Raw genomic sequence first — 16,652 nt, 5'->3', positions numbered from 1 at the left:
AAATAGATGTCCTTCACACTTCAAAAGAAGTGTAAAATGTGTAGTCTAAAACTCCCTATATATCTAGGGAGAAAAGAATTTAAGACTCTTCTTTAAAGGACAACCTTTGAAATACAGTTAGATAAATAGGCAGCTATGTCTCCGTTGCACTTACTCATCAGTTATTGCATGAAATCACAAAACACAAAGGCTGATTATGAATGTGTCAGTAGCAGAATAACGTGCCTTTACTTTACTGAGATAACATGCCTATTCACGTGGAGGATGTTGAACCAAGATGCTAAGGGAGAGGCTAAGAAATATCACTTCAAGTGGATTATAGGAAAAAGCATGTAACTGTGTTCCATTTAGAAACTTATATGTATTAATTGTGTGTAAATATAACTTATTTTCTCTTCCAGTAGCTGTGCATGCATGTAGTTGAAGAGACCAAGCAAATGAAAAAGTGCTTTGAGTTGGTCATGAATTTTAGAATCGTTGCTTTGATTGAGCCTATGTTGAGTAAATCAGATGTGAAGGGATTAGCTTCTAAAGTACATTCCAGGTTATTTCAGACAAATGGAAAGAAAGTTCCACTCTGCAAATTGAACAAAATTTCCAAACTGATGAAAGTATGCTTGCTCACCTGATACAGTCCAAAAAGATTTTTATTTCTTTTTTACTCTTTCTCCACCATTTCCTCCCCAATTTAGGGCACAAACTAAGCTTATTTATTTTCCTTTCTGGTTTCACAGGGTGTAAGTCTGTAAACATGTTTTCATACTGATGTTTCTGTAAAGTTTTATGGTGTGCAAGCGTTCAAAGCATGTACATCTCATCAACTGGTTCAGTTTTGACATTCTGAAATAAAACATGGCTGCTGTTCTCAAACAATCATCAGTTTTTCATGCAGGTCTGGTGGTAAGTGGAGATTCTATAGTTCAAAATTCCTTGTAAGTGTATTGAATTAGTACAAATTCTCTCTTTATAATCACAAAGACTTGGAGTTTTACAATTCTGAATGGAAATAGGGATAGTTTTATTGGTAAAAAATCTGTATGTTGCAGATTATGTTATGTCTCATGAAAATTATGAACTAACAGTATTTCTTGCATTATGGCTTCTTTGTGCTTAAAGCATTTGATATTAGATGCTTGTCAGAGACACATAGTCAGAAGCTGAATGATGAAAAATGTCCTTGGCATTCTGCCCAGGATTTTTCCCCCCACTATCTTATTTTTTGTTAAAAACCAAACCAAACCAAACTGAACCGAACCAAACCAACCCAAACCAACCAGCACCTCCTCCCTCCCCAGTCCCCATAGTTTTAGGACTTGAGACTTACTCTTTCTCATTATTTCCTGTGCTGTTTTGAGCCTAGTATCAACTATTCAATCAGCATGTTTGAAAAGCACCTACCAGGCTGCCAGATTCCCAATGCAGAAAAACTAGACAGTGCCAGAAATCAGTCACTCTATGCTAAATATTTCTGCTGGCTCCACACCCTGTCTCTCAGAGCCTGTAGAAGTCTAATCTTCTGTTCTTCAGTGAAAAGATGGCAGGATTTAAAAAAGCCATCTGAAGTTGCTGTTACACAAAAAATGTCTTGTCATCCTGCATAGTTAATGAGTTAAACTGGTCTCTGGTCTTCAATGGTAGCAAGGTCCTATTTTGTTTCCTTTTAGTATCTTGTATTACGTGGAATGCCTTTAAGCTCAGCTATGTGGCATTTGTCATTCAGTTCTTCACTTGCCAAGTGAAGAACTTAAGTTGAGTGGATTTAGAAATTCTTCTGTTTTAAACAAAATGTTTTGCTGCCAAAAAGTCTGAATATCAACACCAAATGCCAAACAGCAGAGTACCTACAAGCAAGTACCTACAGCTGCCCTCACCTTTTGCATGATGTCTGTAAAGAGTTGGCGTACAGAAAATTAAAATGATGTAATATAGAAACTAAAATCAGAAAAAGTAATGCAGAAGCTAATATGGAACAAATCCTTTTCACAGTTTTAAATGTGTCTTCAGGACATATCCAGTTTTTATAATATCCAAGGATCTTCCCAAAAGTACTGAGAGTCTTTTGATTGTGTAAGAGTAGAATGAATTTTCCAATCACTCTTAAAATATGCAAATAATTTTTAGTAGGCATTTAAGGTAATCATGACAAAATTAGCCTAATGTAAACCAGATGAAGCTGTATTATTTTGCTTAAATATCTTCCATAGCTGGATTAGGTTCTTAACTAGCACATAGTACCTAAACTCAACATCTGAACTCTCAAAACACCTTATTCAGTGCCTGCCTTACTATGAAGGTGCCCAATGCCTCTGGCCACCAAAATATCTGCCAGATGAATTCCCCATTGTTCCAGCCAGGCTAGTGCTGATCATCACTCTGCAGAAGTGCCCTGCAGGCCTCACTTCAGCACGTCTTGCACAATAGGATGAAGGAGAACATGGCTCACTTCCCTATGCTTTCTGCTCTTAGAAGCAGTTGTTGGAACAATCCCAAAGAAGAGAGAAGTTGGTGTCTCAATGAGCATATTCTCTATTGCCAACTGAATATCTAGTTTTGCAGATTCTGAAAGCTTATTGAGGAGGCATTTGAGGGTGTCAGTCAATCAGAATATCTGTTCGGAGTTAGTGGGGAGGGATTTGGGTTCAAAATCCCACTGATGAAGCTGGAATTTGAATCTAGGCCTTCCATGCTTAGATGAATAACCTATTCCTTGAGAAGTAAGAGAGTAAAAGTGCAAGTTCATATCAGCTGGGAGAGGAATCTTTTCAGGGACAAACTGCAGGAAAGAGTTCCTGGTCGTATCACTGCAATATTTGTTATTTCTTTAGTCCTTACATTGCTCTAAGCTACATTCATGGCTTTCTGTCCTCCCTCCCCTCTCCTTCTAGTTAGGAAATGGATGCAACAATTTGAGATCTGGTTGACTCTCCTTGTCCTTAACGAAGAAGCTAATGTACTCTTTTCTGGATGTTCTGCGGTCTTCTCAGGCCTAACTTGATGTTGGTCCTCCTGCTGATGTGACAGCTTCTAGGTGATGTGTGACATGGCATTGTGAAGAAATCTATATGCAGGACGTGTTCTACAGCCAGATAGTTCTCCATGAAGAGGTTTAGCAGGTAACTCAGAGCCACAAATCTGATTCCATTATCAAAGGTTTTAAGCTTCATCTGTTAATTCTAGATGTCTAATGTATGAACCTGCAATTTATGTACGTGATATTGATAGCTGTAAATGTTAGCATATGAATTTGAGCATCCCAGAAGGATTTTTAATATGCAAATTAGCTTTTAGCAAAGCCACACTAAAAGCACCAAACTTCAGAGTTTATTTCTATTTATTACTCTGTCAGCATGCACTTGGATGGCCCAGATGAAAACAGAAGGCTCCGTATCTCTTAAAAATTCTTTCCTGGAGTTAAAGCAATGGGAAACAGCTCTGAGATAGACTTCTTGTGTTACAGTTATTATGGAGAATTACTTGTGGGAGCAACCTACGACCTTCAAGGCAGTTTTTTTCTCCTGTGTGTTTAAAAAAAACCCAAACAACCAAAACCCCAAAACTCTTTGATAACCTTTATTTTGATAATGTTTTGATCCACCTCCAATGTCTGGGAGTCTTAATCATTGCTTATCTGCAGAGCTGAACCTTAAAAAGTGCTATGCACATTTCTTCTACTCTGAGTATCCCAGCTGGAGTCTGTCTTAAAAAGGGGGATTTTCCTTTTTACCTGGGGATTTTCTGAGAAGGGATTTTCCTTTCTAATTACCTTTAGAAGGAGTTAACTGTATTTTGAGCATCCTTCTCTGTGTTCACCTGCTTGAGTAAGTTATTAGACTGCATTATTACTGAAACTTTATGATGATATTTTTTGTTTATTATTCAGAATATCAGATAATTGAAAATAATCTAGTTACTCTTCTTTAGATGCCTTTGGGGATGCTTGGAAAAAAAAATTGTATAAATGTTCCATAGTATGAATCTGGTTAACTTTCACTTAATTTTTTATTTGTTAATTTGAGACAATGAAGGAGAACAAATGTTGCTTATGTAAAATGAAACTGAGAGTGCAGAAACATGGAAGACATGCCTATTCTTGTGAGAGGCATGGTGTGCAATAGCTTATGATGAGGTGCAGTTGAAGATTGATTAAGTTGATTAAGATGGATGCTGCCTGATACAGGTCTGATAGAGTGGCCCAATTATGTATCCCTTCCCTTCACTTTCCCTGCTTCTTCCACCACTGCAATACTGTTCTACTTTTTCTCTTCATGGAGGACGAAGAATTTGTTGGGGAATACTAGTTGGCAAGAGAAGCATGCTTCCAGCTAGATGATAAAACTCAGAAATATGTTGCAAAAATGCACTGCAAGAAGGGGGAAAGGGAAATAACAGCCTCAGGATCTATCCTTCTATTGTGAACTGTGGCAATGTAGATTGCATCACATGGGACTGTGTCTGTGGCTTATGACATGTTGGTAATTATAAACTGAAGATAACTCAGTGCACTGTTTATACAATTTCTTGTTAAACTTGTCACAGATATTCACTTGAGATATAATTCTATTTAGGTTTACCTTGTTCATCACACTTATTCACATTGTTTCCTGTTTTCTTGTGTTTGGAATAAAAAATAATCAGAAAGCTTTTCCTTCTCCTAGGTCAGGCATTAGAGATATTTTTTTCAGGACCAGAATGCAGAGACAGACGTTTCTGTTGTGAAGTCTTTTTAGGTTTGGGGTTGGTTTTAGTTTCTTTCCTCCTGAAGTATGGCTCTCGATATTTCTTTCGATTCAGGCTTATGTACTTAATAGTGAAAACTAAGAATGTTTTAACTGTCAGGCACATGATTAAAAATGTGCATCAAAATTTACAGCTTAGAAAGAAGTCTCTGGACAATCTCAGCAAAATGGTTCACAGATTATGCTGATTCATGTTCACACAAGAGAATATGCCAAACTGTCTGCTTATAAAAGTAATTATTAAACTGGTATGGAAGCTCTCTGTGCTATAGTAGTTTAAATTTTATTCTAATTTGTTTGATTTTCATATCATTGAATCTACAAGAGTATTTAAAAATCATAGGTACAGTAGTTGTGTTATAGGTTTTACTGCAGCCCTGTGCATTTGAGTGATGATAATCAGTGGAAAGCCCAGAGTGGACAGACAATTCTACTATATTGTCCCCTTCAGTCCCATCACATGGCTCTCAGTATGGTACTTGCTTCTCGACTATGCCAGAAAATTATTAAATATGCATGACTGAATTTTTGAATATAGAAATTACATATTGCAAATGGTTGTGTTACACTTACGTGCAAGCTAAAGAATGAAAGAAGACAAGGAATTTATTTAGAAAATACAGGCAAATATGTCTGAAATTCTTAAAACAAATAAACACAGATATTTTGTAAGGAAATTCAAAATTTCGTTGCTGTGAGCATGACTAAATGTAAGCAGGTCTGAATAAAAGGGGACACATAATAGACTTCTCTGATGGTAAAGAGTGAGAAAGGATTTTACAGCATCAAATATACTTGTCTGTTTGCTGGACCTCCTAGAGCAAAAACTATATAGCTGATAAACAAATCAAAATATTTTTGCATTATTTTTGTAAAGGCTTGTTTATATCAGCACTCCATAAATAATATTGGCTTGCAAATGTACTGACTTAAGCATTTAATCTTGTGCCTTTCTATACAAGTATTGAAGAATGTGTATATTAGAAAAGTAGTATACCTATTCTGTTTCGATACATCCTAAATTTAATAATAAACGGTATTTTTCCTGGAATTATAAAGGAAGAAGATATGAAAATAAGTATATAACAAGGTATACAGGGGAATCATTAATATTCCTGACTATCGTGAAAATCTATTGTCTAACTTGAGACTTGTGATTTGTAAGAAGGGATACATACTGTACAGGTCATTCTCATTTAGTTTTGGTTTGTATTTAAATGCAGCCCTCTCCCTGTTCTGTCATCATTATCAGTGAATGCTTATTGATGAGGTCAACAAACATATCAGTATGCTTAAAAATGGACCTGATCTCCCAGTTCAGAGAGAAGATAGAAGGTAAGATATTCCAGTGTTTCCCCAGTAAACTCTTTCATTTTATACCTGAAACACAAATTACAGCCACCTAGCAGTCAAGCATGAATTAAATCTTTGTCATGAAATACCACATCTTTTCAAGCAGATATCTGGAGAGGATACCTAGTATTTTTACCCATATTTAAAGCCCAGCTATCAATCTTTATTGAACCAACAAATGGAGCTAAACTCTGGGCTGAAGACCTCTGTGCCTTAAGTAATCAAACTTACTATCTTTTAATAGATACTTCGGGAGAGGTTGTCATACCTACTTATAAACAGTGGATTGTTCTAGGGGTAGCTTTGGGCTAAATGATATGTCTTCAGAGAAGGTTTTCAGAAGGACCTAACGTTACTTTACTCTGCTCTCAATGAAGTTAGGTGAGAATTTTTATGCTGACTTTCAGAATTGAACTTAGGAAAGAGCAATTACTTCTGTGCAAGGATTTTCAGATCTAATTGTCAGAACAAACCATCAGTACTTGGAATGAATCCAGTTTGGGCTGACTGCACAAACTTATGAAGAGCCTTTGAGGCAGTTCTAGTGAATGATGTTAATGTAAAAGAAACTATTAATAAGACCATGGATGTGGGTGAATTAAAATGGTGGAAAAACTAAAAGTGTCTTCAAAGTATCATCTATGGCTAGATTCAGTGATGCCTACTAAGCCATTTTATACACCATTTCATAGTGGTCTAGACTAAACTGAAAACATTTACCAAGAGCTACCATGGGGTAGTATCTAACATACTACAACTATTTATTTTTACAAAGGAGACCATGAGTTATGAAAAATAGTTGAATGTTATAGCTGAAATGTAGATCATCTTCCAGTGTAGTGACTGGATGATGATATAAGCCTATGTGTAGAGCTGTTATTAAATAAATGTTTAAAGTTTTGTTTCAGATTATTACTGACATGTCAGCAGAGGCTGGTATCTCCATTCTTGGTGATATTTAAAAATTGTTTGGACAAAGCACCCGCTGTAGAGTAATGCTAGGTTTTACGCTGGTTTGATCAGGACACTGGCATAGGTGAGGTATGCAGGATCCTTCCAACATCATTATTTCAAAAGTCTCCCTGACTTCTGTCATTCTGAGTATATATTGACGAGGCTTGATGGAACTGCTTCAGAGGCACTTCCATCGACAAAAATATTTCAGGCAGCTCGAGACACTAAAGTGGATCTATTTCTACATGTTTTTATCAGCTAGTTGAGAAGAACTTGTATATGTGAAGGACACTCTCAGCTTTCCGTACTAAAGATCAGGAATAAGAAGTATAGCTTTTTGACTATTAACACTTTAGGAAAAAAGGTACATTTGGGAGCTTCATATGCATGCATAACTACCTCCAGTTCTTAAAGTGTGGTTGGTTTTCTATTACAGTTGTTTCACTGTGAGAAGGGATGAGTGAATAACCGGGGGGGCAGGATGTTTTACTTTACTTTCATACTCTGCTATCCAAAGCCAAATAACTGTACCCTTGGAATATGTTTAAAATAGACTGCTGGGGGGAAATAAAGGACATCAGAGTGGAAAAATAAAAGAAATAAAGAAGCTCAGTCAATCCAAATAATATAAAATAATCTTTCTATTTGGGAAAAAAAGTAAAATTACTTCACATTTCAAAAGAAAAATATAAGCTAACTCTTCCCCAGCTGCCCACTCCCTCCAGAAACAAAATTAAAAGTTCAGAGAAACTGTTAATATATTCTGTTGCCCTAGATAACCTTGGCAAGTTTAGAACATGCTGAAAAAACTTCAGAAATTCCTGATATTTAACATTTCTATGTTGAGATTATGCCTTTGATAAGAAAAAATCACCATTACTTTGCATATGGCATTAGAAATAAGAAATAAGCCAATACAGGATAAAAGCAGGTGACTGTAGTTTAATAATGTGATTTTTTTTTTCCTTAATGTGAATTCTTTGAAACACTAACTTGAAGGTCTGAGTGTTTGGATTGCTGAAAACAGTGTTTCAATACAACTGGAATATTTTAGTGAAAGTGGGAACAGAAATACCTAATATTTTAAAACAAAAGAAAAAAAATCCCACTTAATCTAGTTCAGAGTTTAGCTTGTTTAAAGAACATTATTTCTATCTGACTCTGTAACCATATCCTCTAATTTCATTTTAAATTCCATATCACATTTTTTTATCTGGCTCTTTCCTATTTGAATCTCCAACAATTTTGTTGTTGTAAATAGGATTCTTGGCTATGTGATGAATGAAGTATTGCAGCTGTCAGAGTAAGAAATTTCAGTGGTGTCTAAAGATAGACTTGTCTCTTGTAGCTGTTCTTTGGCAGAGAAAGAGGATGATTGACGAGAAGTACAGCATATGAAAGAACAGTTAAAACACAGACACACTGACATTATAATACAGTGTCTCATTGGGTGATGTGGTGTTTTGACTACATGGCTGCATCAGGTCTATAATTTAAATGCCATTAATGGCACAAAAAGCAATAGCATGGAGACAGGAATACTGTAAAACCTCTGGGTCTGTACTTACAATGCAGATAAAATAGCTCTTTGAACTTGTGGTGCCAAATGTTTTCCAAAATTACCATTCTTCCATGAGGAAAGCAGTTTTTGGTTTTGTGGGGTTTTATTTCTTCCCTTCCTTCTAGCACAGACAGACATTTTCTGTTTAGATTGCTTGGCTTGTGACACTACTAAGATCCCAGGCAAAGGGAGGCTGCTTGTATTTTGCCTAGCTCTTGTCCCAGTCACACATTCCATACAGAATTAGCTATTGTGAATAGTCATGACTATGTTTTCTTTGTGTTTGTTGGCATTTGAATATGCTTCTTTATACTTTTCCTAAAGTAGCGCATAGAACTAATTTCACCAGAAGCTATTGGTGTTTAGCTGTAACAGAGTTACACATAGTCCTGTGACTGCATCCCGGTTATAATATCGCATTTGTTTCCACTTGACTGTTGTAATGTTCTGTGTCTTTTAGACTTGTTGTCCTTTCTCTCGCTCTCTGTTTTATTTTTTCTTTTTTTTTTTTAACCACCATTTTAAATTATAACTGACTTTGCTTTGCTTATTGAACTTAATGTGGCTGAGCACATGTTTCCGTACCCTCACAGAAGCCAAACATTTAAGGCACCTTAGTGTAATGTATGCAGTAATTGTTTGGAAAATTGGAGTGACTCTTTCCAGAAACAGTTCACAATCTTTGAGAACCTTGCAAAATGTGTACAATATGTTAATTGTGAAGCTTTTTTTTTTCCTAAGCACATATTTCAAATGAGGAGAAGAAATGCTGTGTAAGTGAAACTTGCTCAAAGTTCTCTGCCTTTCCTAGTGGGAGACTGTTGTAATAGTTGCATTATTTCTTTACACTAATAGAATGCAAACAAAAGAATGAAGCCTTTGTAAATTATATTTAGGGTTTTTTTTTCTTTAAACAGATTATTGTATATGTCTGGTACAATGCCAAGTATATGCTAACTTTTTCAAATTTTGGCTAAGTAGACCAACTCTTTCTAAAATATTCATGCAGTGCTAACAAAGTTTAAATCCAACTTTTGTTCTATGAGTAAATCAGAACTAAATAGTCATTGTTGCTAAAGGGATGGTTAGGAGGGTTCAGAAGAGGTCTCTACAATGCAGGCCTCATATTCTAAGTGTGTTAAACGCATGCAAGTAGGTATGCCTTTCTCTTCTCACTTAAAAGCAAATCCTACATAAAATTCAATGCATATATCTCTGCTAAAGATATATGACATGGATCCAGTTTATACTGAGGGCAGAGTGAAGAAAAATAAATCTGAATTGATTTACAAACTTTGGATCAAGCAGAGGTTGTTTATTGAGGATTCTCTTTACCTCATATCTGACACTGTAGCTACCTCTTTGAAGCACAATCCTTCAAATCCGAGCTCATCAAAATGGCTTTCAACTGTTCCTGTGTACTCCTACAACAAACAGTTCTGCTTCTTCCAAAATTATTACTACAATGTACAAAAGGAAATCTTATAAATACTTTGGGTTTAGAAAGAATCTTGATCATAACAATCAATAAAATGCAAAAAGGTATATTGGCCTAGTGAAAGGAATTGGCGGCATTTATTTCTTTCTGAATATTAGTAAGAAAGTTTCACTTAAACTACACATGGCTACTACAACCAAGAATTTTTCTTTCTTGCAGTGTGTAGTTGCCAGTCTTCAAAGAAATATTTAATAGCTCTAATTAAAGTTTTTCTTTGTCAGGTAGTCCAAGAATTTTAACTAGAATTTATGCCTGTAGGTTATAAATTTTGGAAGGTTAAGTTTTCTCAACTTCTAACAGCAAATTCAATTGATATAGCCTTAGATTTTGTTGGGGAACAGCACCACTTCTAGCTTCTCTCCCGTAAATATAATTTTTTTTCTTTTTTTATCATTATTTGGAAATGTCATGAATAAAAATTAAAAAATTAAAATTCTGGGTCTTGGGGTACAAGTATTGAGAAAACCTCGCTTTCTTTTATTTCCTTATCCTGTATTTGTTGCTAGTTTCTTTCACTTCTCTGCCAATATACTAATACTTCATTTCTGTTATCGTTTGTATTTCTGCTTGGTAGTGCAAGGGAAATGATATACAGAAATGAGATTTCTTGTATTTTCAGCTCCTACTCTATAATATATTTTTTTCCTTGCTATCTCAAAGGAATCATAATTTATAAAATTCTTCACCTTAGTCATGATGGCTAGTCATAATGACTAAAACAACCTATTGTGTACTCATTATTGAAAAAAAAAGTAGTTCAAATAATTAGAGGCTTATGACTTCATGTGCTCCACTTTTCATTTTAGTGTTTTGCAGACAGACTTGTGTGTCTCTGTGCATGTAGCTTATGCTTGATCACGTAGTATTTACGCAGATGTGCAACCTACAAGTGTGAATTTTAGTTAAACTTTTGCTTCTTTAATTTCTATGATGTCCTTCCATACAAGATAAAAATGACAGGACATGCATGTTGTGTAAATGTAGAATTTACATATGTAAATTCCTGAAAATAGTATTGAAGTGTTGAGTCTGCTTCTGAAATTCTTACAGTATTGCTTGTAATATTATTTTGAAGAATAATGATTTCTTAACACCCTTGTCACAAAAGCTTGGCCTGGCAAGCTAGAAATTCTTTCCCCTTCTTCTCAAACCCACAGAAAACTACAATTTACTTAGAGTTTAATTGCCTGTGCCTGAATTTCCTTCAAGTTAGTGAAAGTGTTTGTAAGAATAGTAAGAGTCAGGAGGAGCCTAGGGGTGTAGTAACAGCTGCTCACAAACAAAATTGCTAATACCTGTGAGGAGTCACAGACTTTGAAAGAAAAGCCCGATATTTTAACATTATAGCCATAACCTTCAGATCTTTAAGTTGCAAGAGGTTCTAATAGGAAATTTAGGTGAAATGCTAGAAAAAATTGCAGTGTATTTGCATCACCTTCCTCAACTTACTTCACTTCAATTTCTTCGAGCTGTTCAGAGGCATTGGGCGTGATTTCTTAAGAGCAAAAGAAACTTTGAAATGAAAAATATTGAATAGAATATTTCAGAAATTATCATGTACTTGCCCATATTAAGTTTTCAACAGATTTGAAGCTCTCAGCTTGAATAGCACAGAAGCAGTATCCTGATTTCTCTGTCAGCATAACTTGGGCCTCAAGATCAGAAAATACATGTACTTCATGGAGATAAACTGGTACTGATTTCTTATCTGTAGTATTATTACTGATGCTGTTTCAGACTCTGAATGGAAGAAGGATTTATAGTCTTTAAAGCAGTGTTGCATTTCCTCCTTTTCTGTACTCTGAAAACTATTATAACAGCATAATCAGCAGAAAAATGAATCAGTTGCTGAAAGTAGAAAAATACGAATAAACCAAAAAGCTCAAGGATTAGCTAACAATTTAGTTAAGAGTATTTGGAGATGCGACGGTGGCGTGCATGTACCTCACACAGAATACAGACATATTATATGCATAGTATCTAATGCCTACAGATATGTGGGAATCTGTGAAGCCAAATGAGCAATAAAGCAATATTTAGTGAGCCATAGCCCTGAGATAGGTGCACGGAAGAGAAAAACATGTAAAGGTGTGCATATGCATAGGTGTTGGACAAAGTTAGAGAAGACGTGACAGCTGTTTTGGTAAGAAGTTATTCTCACCCGGCTTCTTTTACCTGATAGGGACCAAGGTGGAGAGTGATTGCTTCCCTCAGAGTGTGTCTGAAGAGAAATGAGTAATTTTTCTTGCATTTGTTTGCCACAAAGCCTCTGTGAGGAGTAAAACAAAACCAAAGCACATATTGAGAGAAGCAATATCTAGCATTTTCTCAACCTGTTTTTCAAATAAGGTCAGAACATAGAGTTAGTGAAAAAAATCTTTAGTGGCAGGTTTGTTAAAATCAGTATAACCAAAATGGTTGTTACTTTTCTCCTAAAAACCCTGAGTATATGCCGTAACAACTAAAACCCTGAGGAGAACACAGTTCACTTCCTGCTGTAGTGGTGCAGTCCCAGCTGCCCTTGAGAGCAGAATTCCAGATGTTCCTGTTTTGCTGTGTGGAGTGGTGCTGTTGGACAGAAAGGATATGATTTGGCTACCTGATAATAATGTATCTGTTGAAATACTTTTGCTGTAACTGTAGTGATGTGTATATACAGTATGAAAGAAACTTTTATGGATTGCAGTCTTTAAATACATTCATTGCTCAAGTGAGTGCAAGAAGTGCTTAGATTTTGGGATATAATAATGGCATCTTGAATCCTATGTAAGGAAGGAATTAGCTAGTGTATAAAGCAGCGTATAAGTTAACATAGCCAATGATATGCTGTTCATAGAATCATAGGTTTGTTTAGGTTGCAAAAAGACTTAAATATATTTGAGTCCAACCCTTAACCCAGCACTACCAACTCCACTGCTAAACCTCGCCCCTAGATGCCACATCTACACACCTTTTAAATACCTCTAGGGATAGTGACTCAACCACTTCCTGAGCAGCCTGTTCCGATACTTGACAACACTTTTGGTGAAGATTTTGTTCATAATATCCAATTTAAATTTCCCTGGGTGCAACTTGAGGCTTTTTCCTCTCAGCCTATTGGTTGCTGCGAGGGGAAGAGACCCACACCAACCTTGCTACAACCTCCTTTCAGGTGATTGTAATGAGCAATAAGGTCTCCCCTCAGCCTTCTTTTCTGTAGACTACACAAACTGTGAAAACAACTTTTGTTGTGGTTGTTCCTGTATTTTTGGTTTTATTTCAGAATCTGTTCTACCATTCTTGAACGTGCATGTGTTCAAATTTCATGAATATGTTCATGACTGGTTTGGGGGCTGATCCTGGATTCTTTCCACACTCAATTGTTCCATTAAATGCTGTGACTATTCTGTTCGTGGATTATCTTGTTTTAAATAATCGCTACAGATCATTTAAATGATTTTTAAATGTCCAAGTAAACCTTTGATCAGGGGCAGGAATCTTCTCAGATACTAGCTAAAACTGCCACTCATGCCAGAAGAGGAATATCAAACATTTATTTCTTTTCTATTCCTAAACTCTGCGTGGCCATTTCTATTTTCCTCATCTGCTTAGTCTGAAAATGGCTTCTTCTATTTATTTATTTATTTCAAGATGTGGCAACATAGGATCTGCAGGTAATGCTGCTGATGTACTACTGTAATAGAAAATTCTAATTAAGAATATAACTGTCAAGAGTATATAGCTCCACCTTCAGGATAAGAAAAATGGGGATGAAGATTCCCAGATTCCTAGAATCCTGCTTTGTTGGAGAAAGACTGGAGAGGCTAACAGGGGCTTAGGAGTATGGAGAAAAGGACGCTCTTTCCTTCTGATTATATAGAGTAGGACATTTGCTTTAGTTTGTGGTCTAGGTTTATTACTAAATGCACAAGCAAGCCTGCAGGCATTTCCTGAATTAGGTTGCAACTGTATAGCTTTTAAACTCAATTATCTCTCTCTCTAGTGTTTTCTCCATACTGCATCAATTTTAATGGAGTTTACTTCACTATGTGAGAAGGGAAGGTGTGGGAGTCTCCATAATCAGCCCCCTTTGCACACAGTGCAGTGGAATTGCCATATCACGTATGGCCCTTTTGCAGTAGCAGTCTCTCTGGAATCATAAAATGTAACTTGGGCTTAAAAGGAGAGGGGATGCTAGAAAAAAAAAATCATTCAGCAGCAAAGAAATGAGTGAGTTATATTCCACTATCTGATGTGATATTCTTTCAAAGTAGAAGGAATACTGCACTGGGCTGTGCTTTGTGTAATATTGACAAGAGAGTTTGGCCCAGTCTGTTTTTTCCCACACAGCAATGTTCTGAGGCCTGTGGTTGTCTCCAAAATGCAAACCTGAAAGTAATCCTATCAAAACTTTTACTAAAACAAGCCAAAAAAGTGTCCTAAGACAATTGATATTCATAGGAATAAGAACTGATTAGAATGTGTTTAACAGAGCAATAGAACTAGTCTGTTCCTACTGAAAAAAGCAGCAAAATGAAGACAAAGCAGCTAATAACTGCCTTGAGGAAACCCCCCTTTGTTAGGGTTCAAGAACAAGAAAATACTTGGCCTATTTTGAACAGCAATGTTTTAATAACATGTTTTTGCTGGATCACAATCTTTCTTCACTTTTTGATCTAGAAGTCCAACTGTGTTAATTTAACAAATTAATGTAAGGCATCAATCTTGTAATGTGATTAAAGGTATTACTAGAGCTTTATATAAAGAATGTTTTTTTTCTCATTCTGTTAGGAGTTTTTCCCCGCATTTGCAGATGTATACAAAAATGTAACCACATCTGGTTAAAAATTTAAACTATTTTTTCCCCTGTGGGGAAAACACAAGATGTTTTGAAAAAATATATTTTTCAATGGACAATTTTCTGGGAAAGTCTTTAGTGTGAGGAGAAGAAAAAAAGATCCCTTGCTGCCTCAGAATGGTTGATAGCCTGATGGTTTTAGTGTGCCTTAGGAATGTCATGGCTCTATTGTTTTTGGAGAAGGTCCTGGAAGCCTGGGTTTCCTATGCCATGTGTGGAAGTCTTAATGATCAGACTGCTATCTGTCTAGAAAGAAATCATGCTACCTAGATTTTCTTCTCCTCCTTCTTTTGCTATGACCTCTTTTTCTCAAAAGAAAATTAGAATAGTTTAGACCTACCTCTCTTTCATCTAATATACAATTAGATTAGGAAGAAATTTCAAAACCTATTTTTATCTGAGAAAGAGAGATTTTTTCTAATCATTCTTAACAGTAATCCATAGATCCATTCTTTCTTGTCTAGTAAGGAAGAAACTATAACAACGTCTAGAGTTTGTGCTGAGCAATGAAGTAAAACAGCTGTACATGTATGGTAAGAAAGGTGCTGCAGCTGTAGCTGAAGAGTTCTTTTTGGAGCAATGGAAAATTCTTGCACTTATTCCACTGAGCCTTGCAAAGAAGTACCTTGCCATCTGCTCACTTGTATATGTACTTTATATTTTGCTTTATTTATGCATAGTGAAAACTAGAACTCATGTGACAATGCTTTAAAAAATACAAAACTAAACTGAAAAAAACAAGTGTGAAGAACACATCCTGTTCATAAAACCAAAGTGACTCTTTATGGAAGAATAAAAAATTGCATATATCTGAATCCCTCTCTTCCATTCATCCAAATACGTGCAAAACCTTCAAAAAATTCAGTGTGTGTGCTAAGGTAGTAGAGATTCTTTTAAATTTACTTGAACACAACTGTGTCTGATTTTTTCTAAAAGTTCTGTCATCAGGGAAAGAAAGGTAATGGTTGGATCACACCACCATAGGATGCACCTCATTTTTAGTAGTCAATGTGTTAATATTCATCACTTTAATGTGTTTTGGGGGGTGCTTCTGAGTCATTACTTTGCAAAAAGAAACAGACATCATTGTCCATCTTCAGACAGGTTTCCACTTTGTTTAAAGATCAATACTTTTCTCCTTTATTCTTTAGAAAAGACAGTTTTTAATTAGATTCTGCTTTCCAGATAAGCCGCTCTTCATTTTTAATTCAAGGGAACAAGAGGTGGTAGCATTAGGGTATCTCTCTGAAATTTAATCTCTCTGAAATTTTTCAGCTTTCTTTAGACTCTCACAGCACTGTAACTTACTCTTGAAAGGCTGCTGTGACACTCAGATGTTTGTTGGCTGGACTTGAAAGTATGCTTTGGATACTGTTTAGAAAAATCTAGAGTCCCATAAGTGCAATATACAGTAAAAGGAAATAACGCTTAATACCTATTGTGTGTGGACTGCTTTTCTCTTAATGCTTTCAGCTTGCTGACCTGGAGAAAAGGTTGTTTCTACATTTTATTCTAGTTATCGATATGAAATTCTTTATTTCAGGTCCCTTTTGGTTTTGCTTTGACCTGGTTTTGCAGGTTTTAGTGCTGTTTAACACTTGTGCAGTGAACAGCTGCACTACTGAGTTGTGAGCTAATATGATTTTTATAACTGTGTCTCTGATGCTCAGTCGTGGAAGTCTTGATTTAGGAAAAGAATAGATATTCAATCAT

At 35.8% G+C, this 16,652-nt stretch overlaps 1 long non-coding RNA gene across 2 annotated transcripts in view; it reads right to left on the bottom strand.

Moving 5' to 3' along the window:
- The window catches only part of LOC128852855 (uncharacterized), a 65,124-nt gene that overhangs the window by 13,018 nt on the left and 35,454 nt on the right, over positions 1–16,652 (bottom strand). The window contains exon 3 of one of the 2 annotated variants that reach the window (XR_008450945.1): positions 12,278–12,371. The exons of the other annotated variant lie outside the window; for it this stretch is intronic. This is a non-coding gene — a long non-coding RNA (uncharacterized LOC128852855). The remainder of the gene's footprint in view (positions 1–12,277; positions 12,372–16,652) is intronic. 2 annotated transcript variants of the gene reach the window in all.

The sequence above is a fragment of the Cuculus canorus genome, chromosome 8, assembly GCF_017976375.1.
Source record: "Cuculus canorus isolate bCucCan1 chromosome 8, bCucCan1.pri, whole genome shotgun sequence".
Taxonomy (NCBI): domain Eukaryota; kingdom Metazoa; phylum Chordata; class Aves; order Cuculiformes; family Cuculidae; genus Cuculus; species Cuculus canorus.
This window is presented reverse-complemented; position numbering and strand designations above follow the sequence as displayed.